This window comes from Diadema setosum, chromosome 4 (assembly GCF_964275005.1).
Source record: "Diadema setosum chromosome 4, eeDiaSeto1, whole genome shotgun sequence".
Lineage (NCBI taxonomy): Eukaryota > Metazoa > Echinodermata > Echinoidea > Diadematoida > Diadematidae > Diadema > Diadema setosum.
In genome coordinates, this window is record NC_092688.1 from 24140239 (window position 1) to 24158681 (window position 18443).

Genomic DNA, 18443 nt, shown 5'->3' on the forward strand with positions numbered 1-18443 from the left:
TAAATCTTTGGCTCATCACAAGATGGAAACTTTTCCCATTTCTGTCTGTATAATATTATACATGTACACGGGGTATGAGTGCGGTTCTAGGATTGTTTCACATAGGTCTGAAGTTATTTTTCCGGCATTTGCTTCCAGAACGATTGAAAGCTTTTTTCATACATCCATCTCGGACTTTTCGCTGGGTTTGCGTGAGTAGATAGATGGATCATTCAGACTTGTCGCAAGTGGGACATATTTGGCGTTAATCTTGGTATACATGTATTCGGGGAGCGACTGCGGTTCTTCTGTCAATCTATTGTCTCGGATTGGTGTGGAGTATTAAAGTTGCATTTGCTCTGCCATGTTCATCCACCTCGGGTTTTTCGCTTGGTTGCCTGAATAGATAGATGTAGAATGTGATAGATCCGTCACACGTGTTCTTCATTACTCTGTATCTATAATTATATACATGTACTTGGGGAGAGACTGCGGTTCTTTGTACTGTCTCGGATTAGTGTGGAGTAATTTCACCGGCATTTTCTTCAAGAACGAGATAGCCATGTTCATCCACCTCGGGCTTTTCGCTTGCTTTGTCTGAGTAGATAGATGTAGAATATGATAGATCCGACAAGCCTGTTGCAAGAGGGACACCTTCTTCATTACTCTCGGTATACATATACTCGGGGAGAGACTGCGGTTCTTCTATTGTCTCGTATTGGTATGGAGTAACTTTACCGGCATTTTCTTCAGGAACGAGATAGCCATGTTCATCCATTTCCGGCTTTTCGCTTGCTTTTCCTGAGTATATAGATTTAGAATATGATATATCCGTCACGCTTATTGCAAGAGGAACGCCTTCTTCATTAGTCTCGATATACATATACTCAGGGGGAAACTGCAGTTCTTCTATTGTCTCGTATTGGTCTTGAGCAATTTTACCGGCATTTTCTTCAATAACGGGATAGCCATGTTCACCCACCTCTGGCTTTTCGCTTGTTTTTTCTGGGTAGATAGATGTAGAATATGATGGATCCGTCAAGCTTGTTGCAAGAGGGACGCTTTCTTCTTTACTCTCGATATATATATACTCGGGTAGAGACTGCGGTTCTTGTATTGTCTTAGGCTGGTCTGGAGCAATTTTACCAGGATTTTCTTCAAGAACAAGATAGCCATGTTCATCCACCTCGGGCTTTTCGTTTGCTTTGTCTGAGTAGATAGATATAGAATATGATGGATCCGTCAAGCTTGTTGCAAGAGGGATACGTTCTCCATTACTCTCAATATACATATACTCGGAGAGAGACTGCGATTCTTCCATTGTCTCGAATTGGTCTGCAGCCATTTTACCGGCATTTTCTTCAAGAACAAGATAGCCATGTTCATCCACCTCGGGCTTTTCACTTGATTTGTCTGAGTAGATAGACGTCGCAAATAATGGATTCATGAGAGGAGGATGTCTTTCATAGGTACCAATTTCCATGTATTCGGGGCATGACTGAAGTTCTTGAATTGTCTCGGATTGATCTGGAGTAAATTTACCGGCATTTTCTTCGAGAACGAGATAACTGAGTTCATCAACATCGGGCTTTTCGCTAACTTTGTCTGAGTAGATGAAGCTGGAGTATAATGGGTCATGATGACTCATTGTGAAATGCACTAGGTTTGCATTACTGCCATTATGCGTGTCCTCGTTGCGTGAATATGGAACCTTGATGGTCTCTGATTGATCCGAAGTAATTTCGTTGGTTTCCGCTTCGCGAACTATACAACCCTTCTCATCTGTTTCGAGCTTTTCTCCTGTTATGGTTGAGTAGATGGCTTTATAATACAATGGATCATTCATGTCCATTTCATTTGAGCGGATATACTGGCCTTCCTCTTTTCGTGGTTTGCTGGAGTAGATGGATGCAGAACTTGAAATACCCCTCGTGCTGCTCATGTCCTCTACATGATTGTGGTCCTGTAAAGGTGAATACAGCACACGGGCAAACGTGGATCGTTATCATTTGCTTCACTCTACCATCTCATCAGACACGAGTGTATACAACTAGGAATATACAAGTCTTCTCTGACAATGAACCCAAATATTCACATTTTGCGTTAATGTGATAATTTCAGTTTGCAATGTTGGTTTGATTCCTAAAAAAGAAATACACACACACACACACAAGCAAACAAACAAGCGGGAAGAGTAAACACATTATGCTTCTGTATAAGCCATTTCTGTTCTAGATTAGGATAGCTAAAGTTTCAAAGATACCGATTAAAATGTACCAGAACATTAAAACCAGACTCAACAGAGTACTTACTGTCTTCTTGCCATATTTCTTGATAAACTTTCGAAGAATACCAGTACCTAGTACCGCTAGAAGAAGAATTCCCAAAACCGGCGCGGACGTCATAACCACTTTCTGCGTGGATCCTGTCCTGCCTGCAATTGAAATGCAAGTTTGATTTATCTGATAAGTTTTGACATAAACAATAATAGTTGTGCAACAATCGCCCATCTTTGTATGGGGAAAATCAACAGCTCACCGCAGCACACACATATTAAACGGGTGCGAAATTAAGAAAGGCATTCTTGGGTAAACGTCGTCGTGGATAATTTGTATTGCACACGCGCTTTGGGTTTGTATCTCTATTCAATTAAGGGACAAAGGGCATACGGAGGTTCGATATTTATTATTTTGTAAAGTGGATGGCAGACGACGTTTATGATAATAATTACTTGCAGGGTGGTATCTTATCGGATTAAAAAAGAATCACTAATAATACTGAAGATAAATTTGAACGTCATCTTATTGCAGTGAATTAAAATCAGTAAGGAGCATTCGATTCGTTGAGCCTTATATCAGTTAGAGCTGAAAACATCGTCTTTGAAATTTGACCTCTAACGTTCTGTTGCTCTTCTTATAGCTTCTCTATTAAAGCAAACACACACACACACACACATAAGTCCCCAATTCATTGAGGAAAATGAACAAAAAATAAAGAGAAACAATAGAAGACATGAATATAAGAACGACCCAAGTCCAATTTTTGGCCAAATTCAGTTTGACATGGGAAATTGTAGCTTATGCATGGACTCATCTCGTGTATAAATGATAAATCCTAATTACCCCCGGAAGTGCCTGAAATGAATGAGTTAAATCTTATATGAATGTAAGAAAGAAGGACTTGGGTCATTCTTACATTCATATTATAGCACCCTCTCTCATCCTTCTCTCATCTCTATAGCAGAATATCATGTATATGATTCAAAGAACGACCCAAGTCCATCACACAAAATGGCCTCTCCCAAATTAATGTAAATGTTAATTGTCATATTAATATATGTTCTTATTTGTATATACAATGTTGCCTTCCCACCACAGTTACATAGAATATTATTGGACAAATAAAAAAGATATGAAGTTTTTTTTTAAGTTTACTCGAAATGGTCTTCCATGGACTTGGGTCGTTCTTATATTCAGATACTCAATAGAAAACATGAAAATGCACGTAGTTGCAAGAAATATGTCATGTTTATAGTGTACTCTCATACGCGAGCACAAACACGCACATACATACTGCTAATACAGTCCGTTTGTATAGGGAATGTGTGTGTGTTTGTGTGTGTGCGCGCGCGTGTGTGTGTATGTGTGTGTGTGTGTCAATGCGCTTGTACTGTACATAATTTATATTTATCTACTATACGTTTTTGATTTATCTGGAAAATGAAACTCACTTAAAGGAGACGTTGACTGCCTTGTTGTCAAATCTTGTGTGGACCCTCTCGTGCCTGTTTACAGGGAAATTGCCAATCAGCATCAACCAAGAACATAATTAACGGTAAAGTCATACTACTTTATAAACGGAATCTGATCCTGCACTTTTTTTCCTCACGTATCTGTCCTTTGTCAAGTTCATATTTACAGTCACCAAAATGGTAGAATAAAACAGTTCTATGGTGTTTCACGAAAATGGCGGAGACGTTGAGTTTTCACATTTAAGTGCGTTCATTGTGGGAATCTCCCCGCAAGCACATATGAATGCAGTACATTATCTATGTACTTGTAAGAGTGAATGTCATATGATTGTGTATACATGATTGCGTACTAACATTATAGGCAGTTGACCTCTTTCTTTCATGAAGTGCTTTGTTTGAAATCGAAATCAGTTTAGTTTGAATCTACGTCAATTTGAATAACAGCGAATGAAAGTACAAAATGACATGATTGATATTTACATACTTCTATATAGTATGTATTAACTAATTTACTGTTATCGTATGTTGCGTCCGTAGTTATGCACTAAGAGACGGACTCAGTAGTATTTAAATCGAAGACTGCAAAATCAGAAATCAAAATATGCGTATAGGCATTTTGCGCATTTAAATCATTTTGTACAAGCAAACTCACTTAAAGCAGACGTTGGCTGTCGTGTCGTCAAGTCTTGTGTAGAATGCCTTCTGCCTGTTTACATGTAGATTGTAAATCAACATCGTAAAGTAAGATATGTTATGTTGAGGTTACACTTATCTATATCCCCTTAACTAACAAAGTACAGTTTTACCCTTTCTTTGATCCGCCAGTGGTTTTCTTTTTCCTTTCTTAGTTTTTAGTTGTCAGAGCTATGTTCATGTCAATCAAAATATTATAGTTTATACAATATGTCAGGCAATGACATCTTCACGTCTCCAAGTCCAAGTTAATCATTTCATTTTGTCAAAATAGACATACATAAAGAAAAGATGAAAAATCACATTGAATATCATTTCGCACATTGGGCACATGATTTTATCAATTTTTTTTCGTTTCATGGAATATAATAATGAAAATAATTGAGAGAAAAAAGAATGATATGAACAGTATTTTTGTAAATGTCACTCATTTGAAGCAAGCATGGTGCTTGATTCACGGAATGTTGATATCTCTTGCGCCGTCTGTCTCTCACCTGTTTAGGGGTGATAATAAAGATCACCGACACTGAAATTTCTCAATAGTTCGACTCTTTTCAATTGCCTTTTTTATTTATGCAAAATCAAAATATATGCTTATATGTACGTTTGTGTGTACATTTATATGGATGTATCCATTCTTGTATATGTGTGTGCATGCATGTGTATGTGTGTTTGTGTGTGTGTGTGTGTGTGTATTTATGTGTTCCCTATTAGTTTCTGTGTGTGTCCGCTTATATTTCGGTTCACAGTATTTGTCCCTTCCAGTGCATGCACATTTACTACAGTACCAGCAAATGTAAAGAAAGTGTCCGGAAATAGTGAAATGGAATTAAGAAAAACAAATCGAATAAAGAAATACGAAACAAACACGCGCACACTGAACTACAAACAAGGAAAACAATCATTTCTGTTCAAAAGAAAAGGTTGAAGTTAGAAATACTCACTAAAGGTATGTACTGCAGTCTGTGCTGTCGATGAACTTGTACTAACTGTATACATCCCAGTGTCTACAAAACAGTAAATACAAAGGTAGACTGTAGCAAGGTATGATAGGCAAATATACAGTTTGATACTTACACTGACTCGTGAATCTCGACAACTAAGAATAAAAAGTTCATTCAGCATCTGCCTTTGCTATTATACTTCATGGATTACAGTTTAGGAGTAAAACATGTAGCATAAGTACTCGCCATTCACGCAAAGCGGCTCAAAACCGAATGCAAATATTGTAGATTATTAAAATGATGATAAGTAATATAGATCAAAATCATGTTACTAGAGTATTCAGGCACACGATGTCATCTGATTGTTAGGGAAATCGTATAGCATCATTGGCTAGCATGCATGAAAAAAAAAATAAGAACATTAAGTCTCAAGATAAAGATTTTCATTCCTTGTTATATTCTGCTTTGATTTCAAAGTTTGCGAGTTGATAACTAAATAGGGCATTCTCAGCTCCCATGCGATTACTCCTCAAAAGTCTATTTTCCACTCACAACAAACTTTATTATTTCTGTAGAATCGCTTTTGAAAAATAATGATATTTGTAATTTAGATTGTACTGATGTCAAATATCTATCTATATGTAGGAAACAAATCCTTATAACAAGGAACCATGAAACCATCCTCAAAGTATCAAGGCAAACACCGATCATGTTGATATTGATCCATGCTATAAGTCCAGTGTCTTGCTCTTCATAATGATTTCGATGAGCAATTTTTTTGAAGCATAATTATTGATCGGGCTCAGTATTCCTGTCATTAGATCAGGAGTAAAAATACACCATTTGCATTCAATTTTGTAAAAATTTTACACTAAAAGAATACACACACACGCAAAGAGCAGGGGGTACTCTTTCATCTACTACCGACCGTTCACATCACTGTGTGTTCGCTCCGTGTGCCCCGCACAGTATCCGAGGGGGGCTTGCGTTATTGTAATACAATAATCTGAAATTAAACAAGGTTTGTTTTATTGTTCCGAAGGTTCATATTATTTACAAAACACAGAGACTCTGACACACCTAAATGTCCGTTAGTTCGGAAATGAAATAGGGTTTGTTATTACTTTTTTTTTATTCAAAAAAAAAGTTTCGTTAATCCAAAAGTGAAAAAGGTGTGTCCACTAACAAAACTGAGTACATTGTAATTGCAAACTTTATAATCGTCTTAAGATAACCGAACCTTCGTAATAACTAACCTTTCTCTTTTTCTTTTCTTTTTTTTATATACAAACCTTCGGAATAACGAACCTTACTTCATTTTCGGATTAAAGAACCTTCGGAACAACGAACTTTCAGAACAGTGAACCTTTCTCATTTGTTTAATTTACAACCCTTCGGAATGATGAAACTCATTATTTTTTATCTTCCGATCAGCGAACCTTCGGAAAACGAATAATATATTTTTATCTAAATTATGAACTTTCGGAATAACGAATCTTCGGAAGAGCGAAGCTTCAAATGAACAAACCTTTGGAATCCCGGGAATGGCGAAACTTACGTATAAGGAATCTTCTGGAGTAACGAACTATAGTAAGAAACGAATTTTTGAAATAGCGAACTGTAACCGAATCCTAAACCGTCGTTTTCTATGAGACTTATTGTTTGACAATACAAACAACTTTATGCTCTCTTTTAAATGTAATATTCAAACGACATTAAGAAGGTACCATCCTATTTCACATAGCAGGGCCCCCAGTAAGAAAAGTACCTGCCTACTGATGGGGCTACCCTGTTGAAAAAAGACTGAATAAATAAATAAAATAAATAAGCTTTCCAGTGTATGATGAGTATTCAACAAACAGAATATGATATATGCGTGGTTTCCTTGTTTTCGCTTTATATTGTATGCGTTCGGTTATAACGAAATGTCGTTATAACGAAATAAAACTGCCGGCCCCGAGCATTTCGTTATAACGGGAGTGCACTTTAATTGTAAAATGATAATGCTACTACTTTGAAAGTTGTCATTAATAATGGACAGAATGTGTTAATAGAACATGCTCAATTTCAGCTTAATCCGATAATCCCGTCATTGTTGTATAACATTCAATTCATTCGTATAACATTCTGTGTTTTGTCCCTTTCATCGCACAGCTAGCGTGGCTTGGTGAAAGATTAAGCGCTTGAATAGACCCTTTACTTCAGAACCTCTTTTCTCAGTTCACACTCTCCCAGAGTGTGTGCTTTCTTTCCAGTATTTCGGTAGGTTAGGAGAGTCCATGTGAATTGAGTCATACATCATTTTAAAGCTTAGAGTCTGCTCTTTCAGAATCCGCCCTTAACTAAAAATCCATGTCTGGCGACTTTTTGCTGGTTTTGTGGTGCAGGGTCACATTTGTAAATTCACTATAGTACGAGCAAACGTATAAGCAGTGTCCGGAAATAACAAAACGGGAATAAAATCATTAAACAAAATAAGAAACAAACACCCACACACTAACGTACAAAGAAGGAAAACAATCCATTTTGTTCAAACAAAAAGCTTCAATTAAAAAATACTCACTAAAGGTATTGACTGCAGTCTGTGTTGTCGATGTGCTAGTATTAACTGCGTACACCTCATCAGTGTCTACAATATAGGAAATACAAAGGTAGACACGAAAATATGTAGCAAGGTATTATAGGCAAGTGCCGTTTCTTTATCAAATCAATTAAAGGTGTCGGTAAGACCACTTACTCAGTAATCACGACGACTAAGAAAAAAAAATCAATTCAGTATTCGTTTCCTATAATACTTTCTGGTTTAGGAGTAGAGCGAAGACCGAATATATTGTTGATTTTATAGTATTAAAATTGAAGATTGGTAATGAAGATCTATGCCACATTACTAGAGTATTCAGGTACACGGTTTCATCTGATTGTTAGGGAAATCATAGCAACATTGGCAAGCATACATGAAGATAACATAAGAACATTAAGTCTAAAGATAACGTTATCATTCTTTGTTATATTTTGCTGTGATGTCAAAGTCTACAGGTTAATAACTAAAGAAGGCATTTTCAGATGCGGTTACTCCGAAAGAGTTTATATACCACTCAAACACAACTTTAAATTTCTTAAGAATCGCTTTGGAAAATGATACTTGAAGTTTAGAATGTATTGATGTCAACTGATTTATTTTTCAAAATGTGCTTTGCCGATTAGATTAAAAAATTGAATAACAAACTAGAAATAGAAAATTCCTATGAAAAGGAACCATGAAAGTATTCTGACCAGTTTCCATTTTCGTTGAGCACATAAAACCAATGGTATCTCAAAGTATCCTAAATGCCAATGCCATTCATGTTATTGATCTATGTCAGTTCCAGTTCCTTGTTTTTATAATGATTTTGATGCACATTTTTTTTAGCATATTGATTGACGTCAATATTTTTGTCATTAGTGCAAACACCATTTGCACTAAATTCTGTAAAGACTTCGCACACATACACATACACACACACACACACAAACACACACACACAGACCAGGGGTTACTTTTCTATCTACTACAGACCATTTGTTTTATTTGCGACAGCTCGGCACGACGGGAATGGCGGATTCCATTGCGGGAAGTAAGTAGACCAACCAGGTAGTTCCTCACACTGCAACGTTGCGGAGCCATTGATGACGTAACCTTCGCCGCAGGTGAGAGTCAGGCTTGACCCATATTTCATGCTATTTGAGTTCCATTGACCATTCGTCACAGGACCAGGGTAGTTACAATAACCTACAGATACTTTAAATAATAGAGGAAAGCAGAAAAGTCAATCAAAGTAATTATATACATGCAATAATTAAAAAAAAAGGCTGTGCAAATAATGAATGACCTAATATCGCCTATCAAAGACATGTTTACATTGCCTAAATACCACCATATGACGGCTGTGGAAGAGGTGGATCGATTATATCGATAAACAGGTAATATCAACCTGGATATTTTGAAATATATTTTGATCGTACCTCTCAAGACCATTGGTGTCATGGCATTTAACATCACAAAACGTGTGAAGATAAATGACCCTCCGTTACAAAACTCCAGGTTTTGTTGCCCCTTCGGGGGTATGTAGATTGTTTTTTTTTTTCCATAATTCTGCGAGGTGCACGTTGAAAATGAGCTTACAATTCTGACAGTCATCTTTAAAGCAGTGAGCCGAAGATGATAACATTTTTGATGCAGTGAGTAACATTGTGTTTTGATACATTTAGCATAATCCAACAATCCCAGTGGTCATTATCGAGTTTATTAATATCATTTCCATTCAACACAGCATAGGTAATGTGCCTTTCTGTATGTTTTCATTACAGTGTTGGCGGGAACTTTCCATCATTGAGGGCTATTTCAAAGCTGAAAATAGGATCCCCTTTTAAAATGCAATTATGAAAATTTATCTGGGGACATTAATTTTCTTCGGATTTTGCATGCTCACTTTTGTCTATTGTGCTTCCTGTTCTTTGTATGAAATAATATCGCGGGTTTCTTAATCTTTTATACTCATACTCACTGTTGAATGAATAATGAAGGCGTTCTTCGGATATAGGTTGTGCCTGGCTGGGACATGTCCAGTTGTTGGAAAAACTTCCATCAGAAATCAAATCGGCATACGGTTTTGATTCCAAACATACGCAAAACCCACGATGTATGACAGCCACATCATTGTTTCTCGGTTCCCTCCTGCAGGTAGATATACATTCCTCATCGGATTTAAATGCAGACGCATAGCCGAGCAGAATCGAAAGAGCTTGTTGGTTACCTTGATAGCATCCGAGAAATCCAGGCTCTAAGAACAAACAGAATGTGAAAGCGGAGACGGCTACCTGGACAACATCTTTTTATTTGTTTGTTTGTTTGTCTTTTTGCTATCAGAATTTGTATTAGACCGGTCACAGTTTTATTGCCCAATATTCTGAAGTTTTACCGAGGAACCCTTATTCCGGTGCATCGTTAATAAAAAAAGAAAAGAACAATTCAAAAGTCCATTGACCAGAAAGCGAAATAAAGCTCGTAATAACGGGCGTCTTTATTGGGTACCTTTTCTTCTTTTTTTTTTCATTTCGGATGAAAATCAAAGCTTCGGAATAACGAACATCACCCTTCATCCAGGCCAACCCCTGTTCCGCAAATTGCCCCCAACAAAAATGAGAGATCCTTTAATAGCAAGTAATACAAAATAAGATGCGTCGTTCTTTAGACATTAGTTTAATAGAAATAATGAAATAGCCTATACCTGGTTATGCTGCTACTACAATGTGTTCTTTCAAACTCCATAAATTATTCAATTATATAGTCGGTGTAAAAAAAAATCCTGCACATTTACAATATTTAAATGGAGAGGGATGTAACTGGTTAATGAACACCATAATAATCATTTAGATATGATTCATACTTCAGTTTCTAGAGGCATCGGAATTTTATACCACCTGAGAAACTTGGTTTCTCAGAAATCTTTGCTTATATTGTATAATGCTTTGATATTACCTTATATTACGTATTGTAATATTGTGTGGGGAAATTGTGGTACAACTAAAACTAACTCAATATTACTTTTACAAAAACGAGCTAGGGGGTTGATTACAAACCCCCACTGCTTATCTCCCTCTGACCCGTTGTTTTCTCAATTAAAAACATTGAAGATTAATGAGATTCATACTTTTCAAACGGCAATTTCTATGCACAAATACACGTTCAAACAACTTCCCTCGGTGTTCAATGATTTCCTAATTCCTAATTTCAATATTCATTCCTACCCAACTCGCCGTTCATATGATTATCATTTGAAAACCCAAGAATTGTTTTAGCATAAAAAATACATAAAACATCATGGCCCCGATGTTTGGAATTTTTTACCCCTTGATCTTAAACAATGTAGATCTATCCATTTATTTAAAACGACAGCTTAAAGATATGTCGTTAACTCAATATGTATCTGAATGTTAGAGAATGTTTTTATTTATCTGTTTTATTTTTTTCACTTCCATAGTTAAGCTCCGAACTGATCGCATATACACAACAAACATGAACATTAACACATATTCACAACTCATTTCCACGAGAACACCTCACATCTTGCACAATGCGAAATGCACCGCTGCACTTTTTTCCCTCAATTTTCCCTCCCTTTCTCCCTCCTTATCGCCACTCAGTGAGTGGTGACGTATGTGTTATATTTTTATAATGTTGTATTGTTTAGACAATCATTTCTGAGGCCATTGTCCTCGTCAAGCGCTTGCTTATGACGATGGTCTCCTGAATTCTGTACATCAAGAATTGCCTAATTAGTCTTTGAGCGAGAGATATACTGTAACTTATGTTTCCATAAATGTTTGCACAAAATAGTTTATTTTCATTTTGAATTGTATCAGGGGAAAAACAGTTGGATATTTGAATTAATCATTCATTTGCTTTAATTGTCAGATTCAATTCATACTGTCCTCAATTTGTTTGTCCAATTGCCTTTGTACTTCATTAATGTATGAAAAAGAAATTCAGAAATGAAATCAGAATCAGAATAATTATGAATAAGACATGTAAACATGTTTATATGCATGTCCATTGACAAAAAAAAAATAAAACACGTGATGCTTTCACTGGAAGATAGAACATGTTTAATTGATAATTTCACACAGGACGCTTGAGGCACCCTTTAAAGAAGAAATTCATAGGAAATAATATCATATAAATTGACTGTTTTCCATCATTTAATGTTATTTTGATTAATTTCTGACATAAATCATACAATAAAGTTGTCTCTGCTTTGAATATAAGAATCTTTATTTTTATCAAATTTGAGCACTGGAAGAAGTTCGATGCGGCTACGAAAAGTGCCAAATCTGTGACGTCACCACGTGTGTATGCTACCCAGTGGGATTTACGTATCTATAAGCAAACTGTGTGCACTTTTCAGGAAATTGGTGTGTAATTTGTTGTCAATCTAGAATAAATCGTCCGCCAAAACTATATCATTCACGTCGTGAAATTGTTTGTTTGTTTGTGTTCATTGCAATCATATTTTACACCCATAAATTTACGGAAAAACAAAGTTTCAAAAGCACAAAACCTATCGTCATCTCAAGATTCACGATTGCCGTGATCAGCTGTTCCTTCGTACAACCACAATTTGCTGTTATTATTGACACAACAAATCGATCATTGTGCGGGAATTGCGTATAGCTGAGGTAATCTTACATACTCATGAAGGATGATAACTAAGTCAAAGAGCTGTAATTGATTGGAAATCATTTTTACACCCATAGATTTACGGAAATACGACGTTTGAAAAGCACAAAACCTAACGTAATCAGCTCGAGATTCGCCATTGCCGTGATCAGGTGTACGCACAACAGTACCAGTAGAATCGGCAGTAAAGAGGTATTCCTTGATGCCGTGATTTAAGCTTGATTCTTCTTCGAAATGGCACGTTGAATGTTTGTTAGATAAATGTGACCTTCTTTTTTCTCTTGTGTGTTGGTTTAAATTCTAATTTCTACCTGAACTTGCTAAAAAAAAAAAAACAGTCTAGCAAAGCGGGAAACTGCAACATTTCCGTGCTGAGCAGCAGTCACGATATACGTGTTGCATGCACCGCTGCTGCAGCGATCCCCATACTTTAACACGTAGGTTGCTTGTAAACAAGGGGGTCCTCGGCGCAGTTGACAAATCGTGAACACGTATTTCGATCAACAAAACAAAACGAGCAACAAGGCTGTTTACGCGTCTGGGAGACAATTTGCATAAACTTACGCATGTTTCAGACGAATTTATGAATGAAAGTGAGTAGCATGACATCATGTCATGACCATATTTGGAATAAGCAGAGGTAGAGCTTTCTGTAGGTACCAAATGTGTCAGGGTTCAACGCAGAATATCTAAGACACGATCGCCAAAAGAACAGTCATTTTCGCCGTAAGCGAAGGCGAATTGGTCTTTAGACGTAAGATTTTGGCCAACATTTGAGATTGGCATCCCACTTTTCTCTTCAAAATTCCACATTTTGTAGGTTGTATTTCAAAATGTTGTTGATATCAGTCAGAAACTTGAACATTTCCCCTACAACGTGATACCAAAATGTCAATTTGGTGCCTCAGGTAGGTCATTTTTCTACCTTTTTCGGGCTGTAGCGCGAAATCACATTTGCCGAGAAGTTTCGGGTTTTGCCAGAGCGGGTCTCATATAGCCGTCTTGCAAATCAGCTCATACACATTAGGTGACGTCGCTCAAATCCGATGTTTCTTGAAGCGAACGGAGCTACGTGGTCATGGAAATTGGGTGTTTTTTTTTTTTTCAATCTCAAAAACAGTTTTGGGGTAAAGTTACATCGTCTAAAAGATATCCAGTTTTGTTAACTAGCTTCTTAGCTTTCCGTAGATATCAAACTTGTCATATTTCTAGATTCTCTATAAATTTCTTCTTTAAACCTTGCTTTCTCCTTTTTCTATGAAAATGCACCTCCTCTGTTTATCAAATCATTCACTTTTTAAAATAGGTTAAGATGGTTCAATTCGCAAGATATAAGTATGACTGTCTCATTTTAAAGATTAGATTTTAGACTTTTATACTACATGTAGAAAAGTGAAAATTCATCCTGGCCTACTTTTTTTTTTGTCCGCTATGCATACTTATAATGTACGAGCAAATTTCACCCTCATCACGAACCGCCCTATTTTGCAACACCTTTTATTTTTTACCTTCTTTTCTTGCGTCAATTTTGGTTTCGAGTTTTCACTGATCGGAACAGCTAATTGTATTCATTGCTGTTGCTGCTGAACTTCATATTGCGTTGATTAAGGGCTCACCTCGGCATTTCACTCTGACAGCCATGTTGGAGGAACACTCAGCCGTTGGGCAATCCCGTAAACGCTGAAACCTGTATGAATCTGTGCATTGATGACGTATTTTTTTTTTTTTTTATTATTGATCAACTGTCCGGTCAAGTTATTAATCATGAAGCAAAACTTCGACACAATGATATGTGGAAAAAAAAAAACACTTTATAGATATGTTAAATACTTCTTTAAGATTCTTAAAACCAAAAAGAAAAAAAAAGAATAGAAACACAAATCATACAAAATTCAACAATTTATCTGCCATTGCCAATATTTATTAAATCTGTCCTGATGTGCAAAATGATTATCTTTTGAACTTTAACCTGCTTTCTATTCCCTTCATCATTTCGGAATCCTAGATTTAGGAAAAAAATACGTAAATCATGTAGGCCTAATCATATCTCTTCGGTTTGTTTGTTTTTTTTCTCTCCATTTGACAGGAAATAAAACAATCCGCATAATTTGCCCTTGTCCTTGGGTAACTGTTATTGTAAAATCGGTGTTCTTTGCTGTACTAGCAAGATCTGAAGGATTTTCTTCATTTAGGGGCTTTTGTCAAACCAGGTCTCGAATAATCATTTGAAACTGTCATTTTATTTGTATTGACCTTCTTTTATAATTTATGTTGTCGATCATTGCTTCGGTTATTCTGATTTGTTTATTAGGTTTGTTGGTTTCTGGTTTCTTTTAAATTGTATGATTGTATATTATGTTCCTTCAAATAGACACATAACATAGCATTTACCTTGAGATGAACATGATACGCGTTGAGTTCTGGTTCGTGTTGCCAAACTTGGCGTAGGCTCAAGCGAATACCCGTCTGCCGCTGGGAAGCCTAGTTCTCCACACACCAATTCGGCAGCTTTTGCGGTAAATCCGTCATAACAGACATAGCTGCCTGACTCCAGGACCACTAAGCCCTCCAGAGGAGAGGCCCCGTTAACCAGTTGCACATAGGGCATTTCTTGGAAGTGAATATTACAAATATGTTAATATGCATTGGTGTGGAACGCTCATCGTACATTCATATGCAGTAAATTTTTAGCATTTTGTTCAAAATCGGTGTTGAAAAGAGAATCGGAATTTACAGCAGTATGCATTTCTTAGAAATGAAATCAGTTTCCTTGCATTGCTATGCTAAACGACATAATCTACCTAGTTTTCAGATGCATTATAAGAAATAAAACAAAACAGTAAAGATATACCTCAGTCGATTTCCAACTGAACAAAAAACTTTGGCAACCTCCCATCAGAATTAACGAGTCATATAGCCAAAATACCACCAAAGCATCACACCAAAATTATAGCGTCATATTGACATTTGACGTATTTGATGATCAATGATGCCCCTGACATAGTGTTACCCGTCACCGTCACCCTTTGAAATACATCATCATTCTCCAGTAATTTTGGTATTCAATTATATCGCCTCGGATTTCCCAGTGGACGAGGGTGTCATAATTCAGGAACATATCTCATGCAGGTGGTGGAAGTGTGAAAAGTGATATTTTCCTTATAAAAATCATCGAGAGGAAATTGAATTTTTCTAACCATTGTTTCTCTCTTTGTCTCTTATTTCTCCTTATTTTTTAAAGAAAAGATAAGAAAAGAAAACATGTCCACATTCCACATTTTCCAATATTATATATTGGGGATTTCGCTTTGATTTAATTTGAGAAAAGATACGAAGACGTTCTGAAGGTCAAAATGATAGCACCACTGTCATCGCGATGTCATGAGATTTACAACAACAAAAAAATGACAAAAAAGAAACAAGAAATAAAAATAAAAACGTAAACCCTCCTGGACTCACCCAGAGCAGGCAATGTAAATCTGACAATCGTTCGCACCGCACATCTCTATACGTATTGCCGGACGAGTTGCAAAAAACCCGTATTTGAACAGCGGAAATGTATTGTATTACTGACTTCGGTGATGCTCTTTGTACTAAAGTATATTCATATACATTATATCTTAGGAAGAATGATTATGAATCATCTCAACTACAAGATCACAATCAACATATTGTGCATATGGGGAAGAGGCTTGGCTGTTTTCACGTTGGTCTTTAAAAGTGTTGCGCGATAAAGAGAAAGATGGTAGTCATTTTTTCGCATTGTCACTTTTAATATACCGACTCTCATTTTTGCCAAATGAGTGGTGTTCGTTGCCCGAAGTGAAAAAAAAAACCCTCCAAAGTTCTTATTTCCCCACTATGAAGGCATAGTTATGATAAAAGAAAAACAAACAAAACCTGCCAACTCACAAAATGTACCTTCCAAATAGGAAGAAAAATCTGAAAGCATAATATTGTATAACAAGCGATTAAATACTTACCATCGTAACACATCACAGTCATCTTGAAATTCACAGGGTATATATATACCAGTATACCGTATAGTTAGCTTCGTCTTATGGCTCAGCGATAAAACGGACGAAGACGGGGAACCGCTTAAAACAAGTGTGCTGAACGTTTTGTTTGCTACTTCATCTAATATTTGGAATCCCAGCACTCTGTTATTGAGAGACTCAATTTCAGTGAGAATTCGCCTTCCACTAGGTGCATGTACAACCCAACCATCGCCGTTGGTGACGCAGTCTTTGGTACACCACAAATCACGCTCTACAGGTCGTTCCATACAGGTCAGAGATAGATCTGTGAGATAACAAGAGGACGGAGTGCGTTTTATGTCACATTGCGTCAGAAAACAAATAGTCTCATAATTTCATATTACAAAGTTGGAGTTGGAGTTGGAGTTGGAGAGTGGAATAACCTCATTCAGTAATTTGTGTGTTCCCTGACAGTTACAGATGAACATATTTCCCTGTCTTATTTGTTTTTGAATATTCATTTTTCATTCGAGAGGGTTGTAAAGGTACAGACAGCCAGTCAATTAACCCGCTAAATTTTAGGTTAATCACATAAGCATTCACTATCAAAACCACATTGAGTTTTGATTTACACAAAGTAAATGATGACGCAATGCACATTGATGAACGCGTAAATTATTTGGAGTTTCTTTTCGGAAAACAAACGTTTTATGTTGCTTTTCCTCTATAAGCATTGTAAACTTTTGTCAGTTTTGAGATATAGAGTCATATATTATGACACATATTGTACTAAGTAAGCTACAGTAAACGGGGCGACAATTAAACTCTTAGAAATCCCTGCTTTTTTACGAAAATCAAGAAGTTATGTCAGAAATGCATGTGCAGATTTCATATCACGAAAGCATTAGGTAACCATCGTTATCATAATCGATATCAAGAAATCGTCCCAACAGGTGTAAGTAGAGTTTGTAAATATACCACTTATTGCCACAAAAGACGTGCAACGATTTATGCACATTAGAACATGACAGTACTTGTAACGACCGTAATAATGATGTTGAGAATAAAATAAACTGGGTGGACAATGATAAGAAAGAAAAAAAAAATACGTACAATTTTCAGCTGCCAAAGCGAGAGACGGATAGCTATAGATGAAACTAGCAAATAACAATGCTAGGGCCGCCATTTTTCATTTGGCTTTCGGAACTGCAGCAGTCGTCAACCAACTGTTTAGAAACCAAGTCCCAGCAATATGCAAGATTTCTCTGAAAGCAAGAAGCCAGACAAAAGTTCTTCCAATATAAAGCATACGCCGAGTCCTGTCTTTTTTACGGATTGATAAAAGCTGTATGAACCACCTCTTGAGCTGTCATGGAATGGACGATCACACGGATCATGGGGGGGGGGGGAGGGGAGGTGTGACTCATTGCTTGTGCTTTCGTATATATTATGCAGAAATTTCTTCGAAGCAGATTTGCATAAAGGCCCACTTAGGGCTGTCAGTCATTCCTTGAATGCGTGTGAAAGACATTGCCATTTCTCAACAAATATTTGACTACTTCAATTTTAGTTTCATATCCGTGTACAAAACTTGGCTTTAAGAACAATGGCAGGGTAGTCCTTAAGGTGCCCCAAGAGTAGCCACCTATCCTCCATATTTTCATTACAGTAAACTGATATCGTTTTCGGTTTGCCGTAGTAGTTGGATGAGAATCACTTCATTGCTGTGATATTGATGAAGATCAGTACATTTTTTTTTTTTTTTAGTAGTGATTAATGGATGAGCAAACTCTGCCTTACCAGGCTGATGCTTACACTTTGCCTTTGATAATTGAGGTTGGCATTAGGCATTACATCTACGACTAATTGTTATGTCAACGCAG

The 18443-nt window shown here is 36.7% G+C and overlaps 1 pseudogene; it reads right to left on the reverse strand.

Annotated features, from left to right (window-relative positions):
• LOC140227731 (uncharacterized) overlaps positions 1 to 16588 on the reverse strand; it is a 31017-nt pseudogene extending 14429 nt beyond the window's left edge.
• Between the last annotated feature and the right edge of the window lie 1855 nt (positions 16589 to 18443).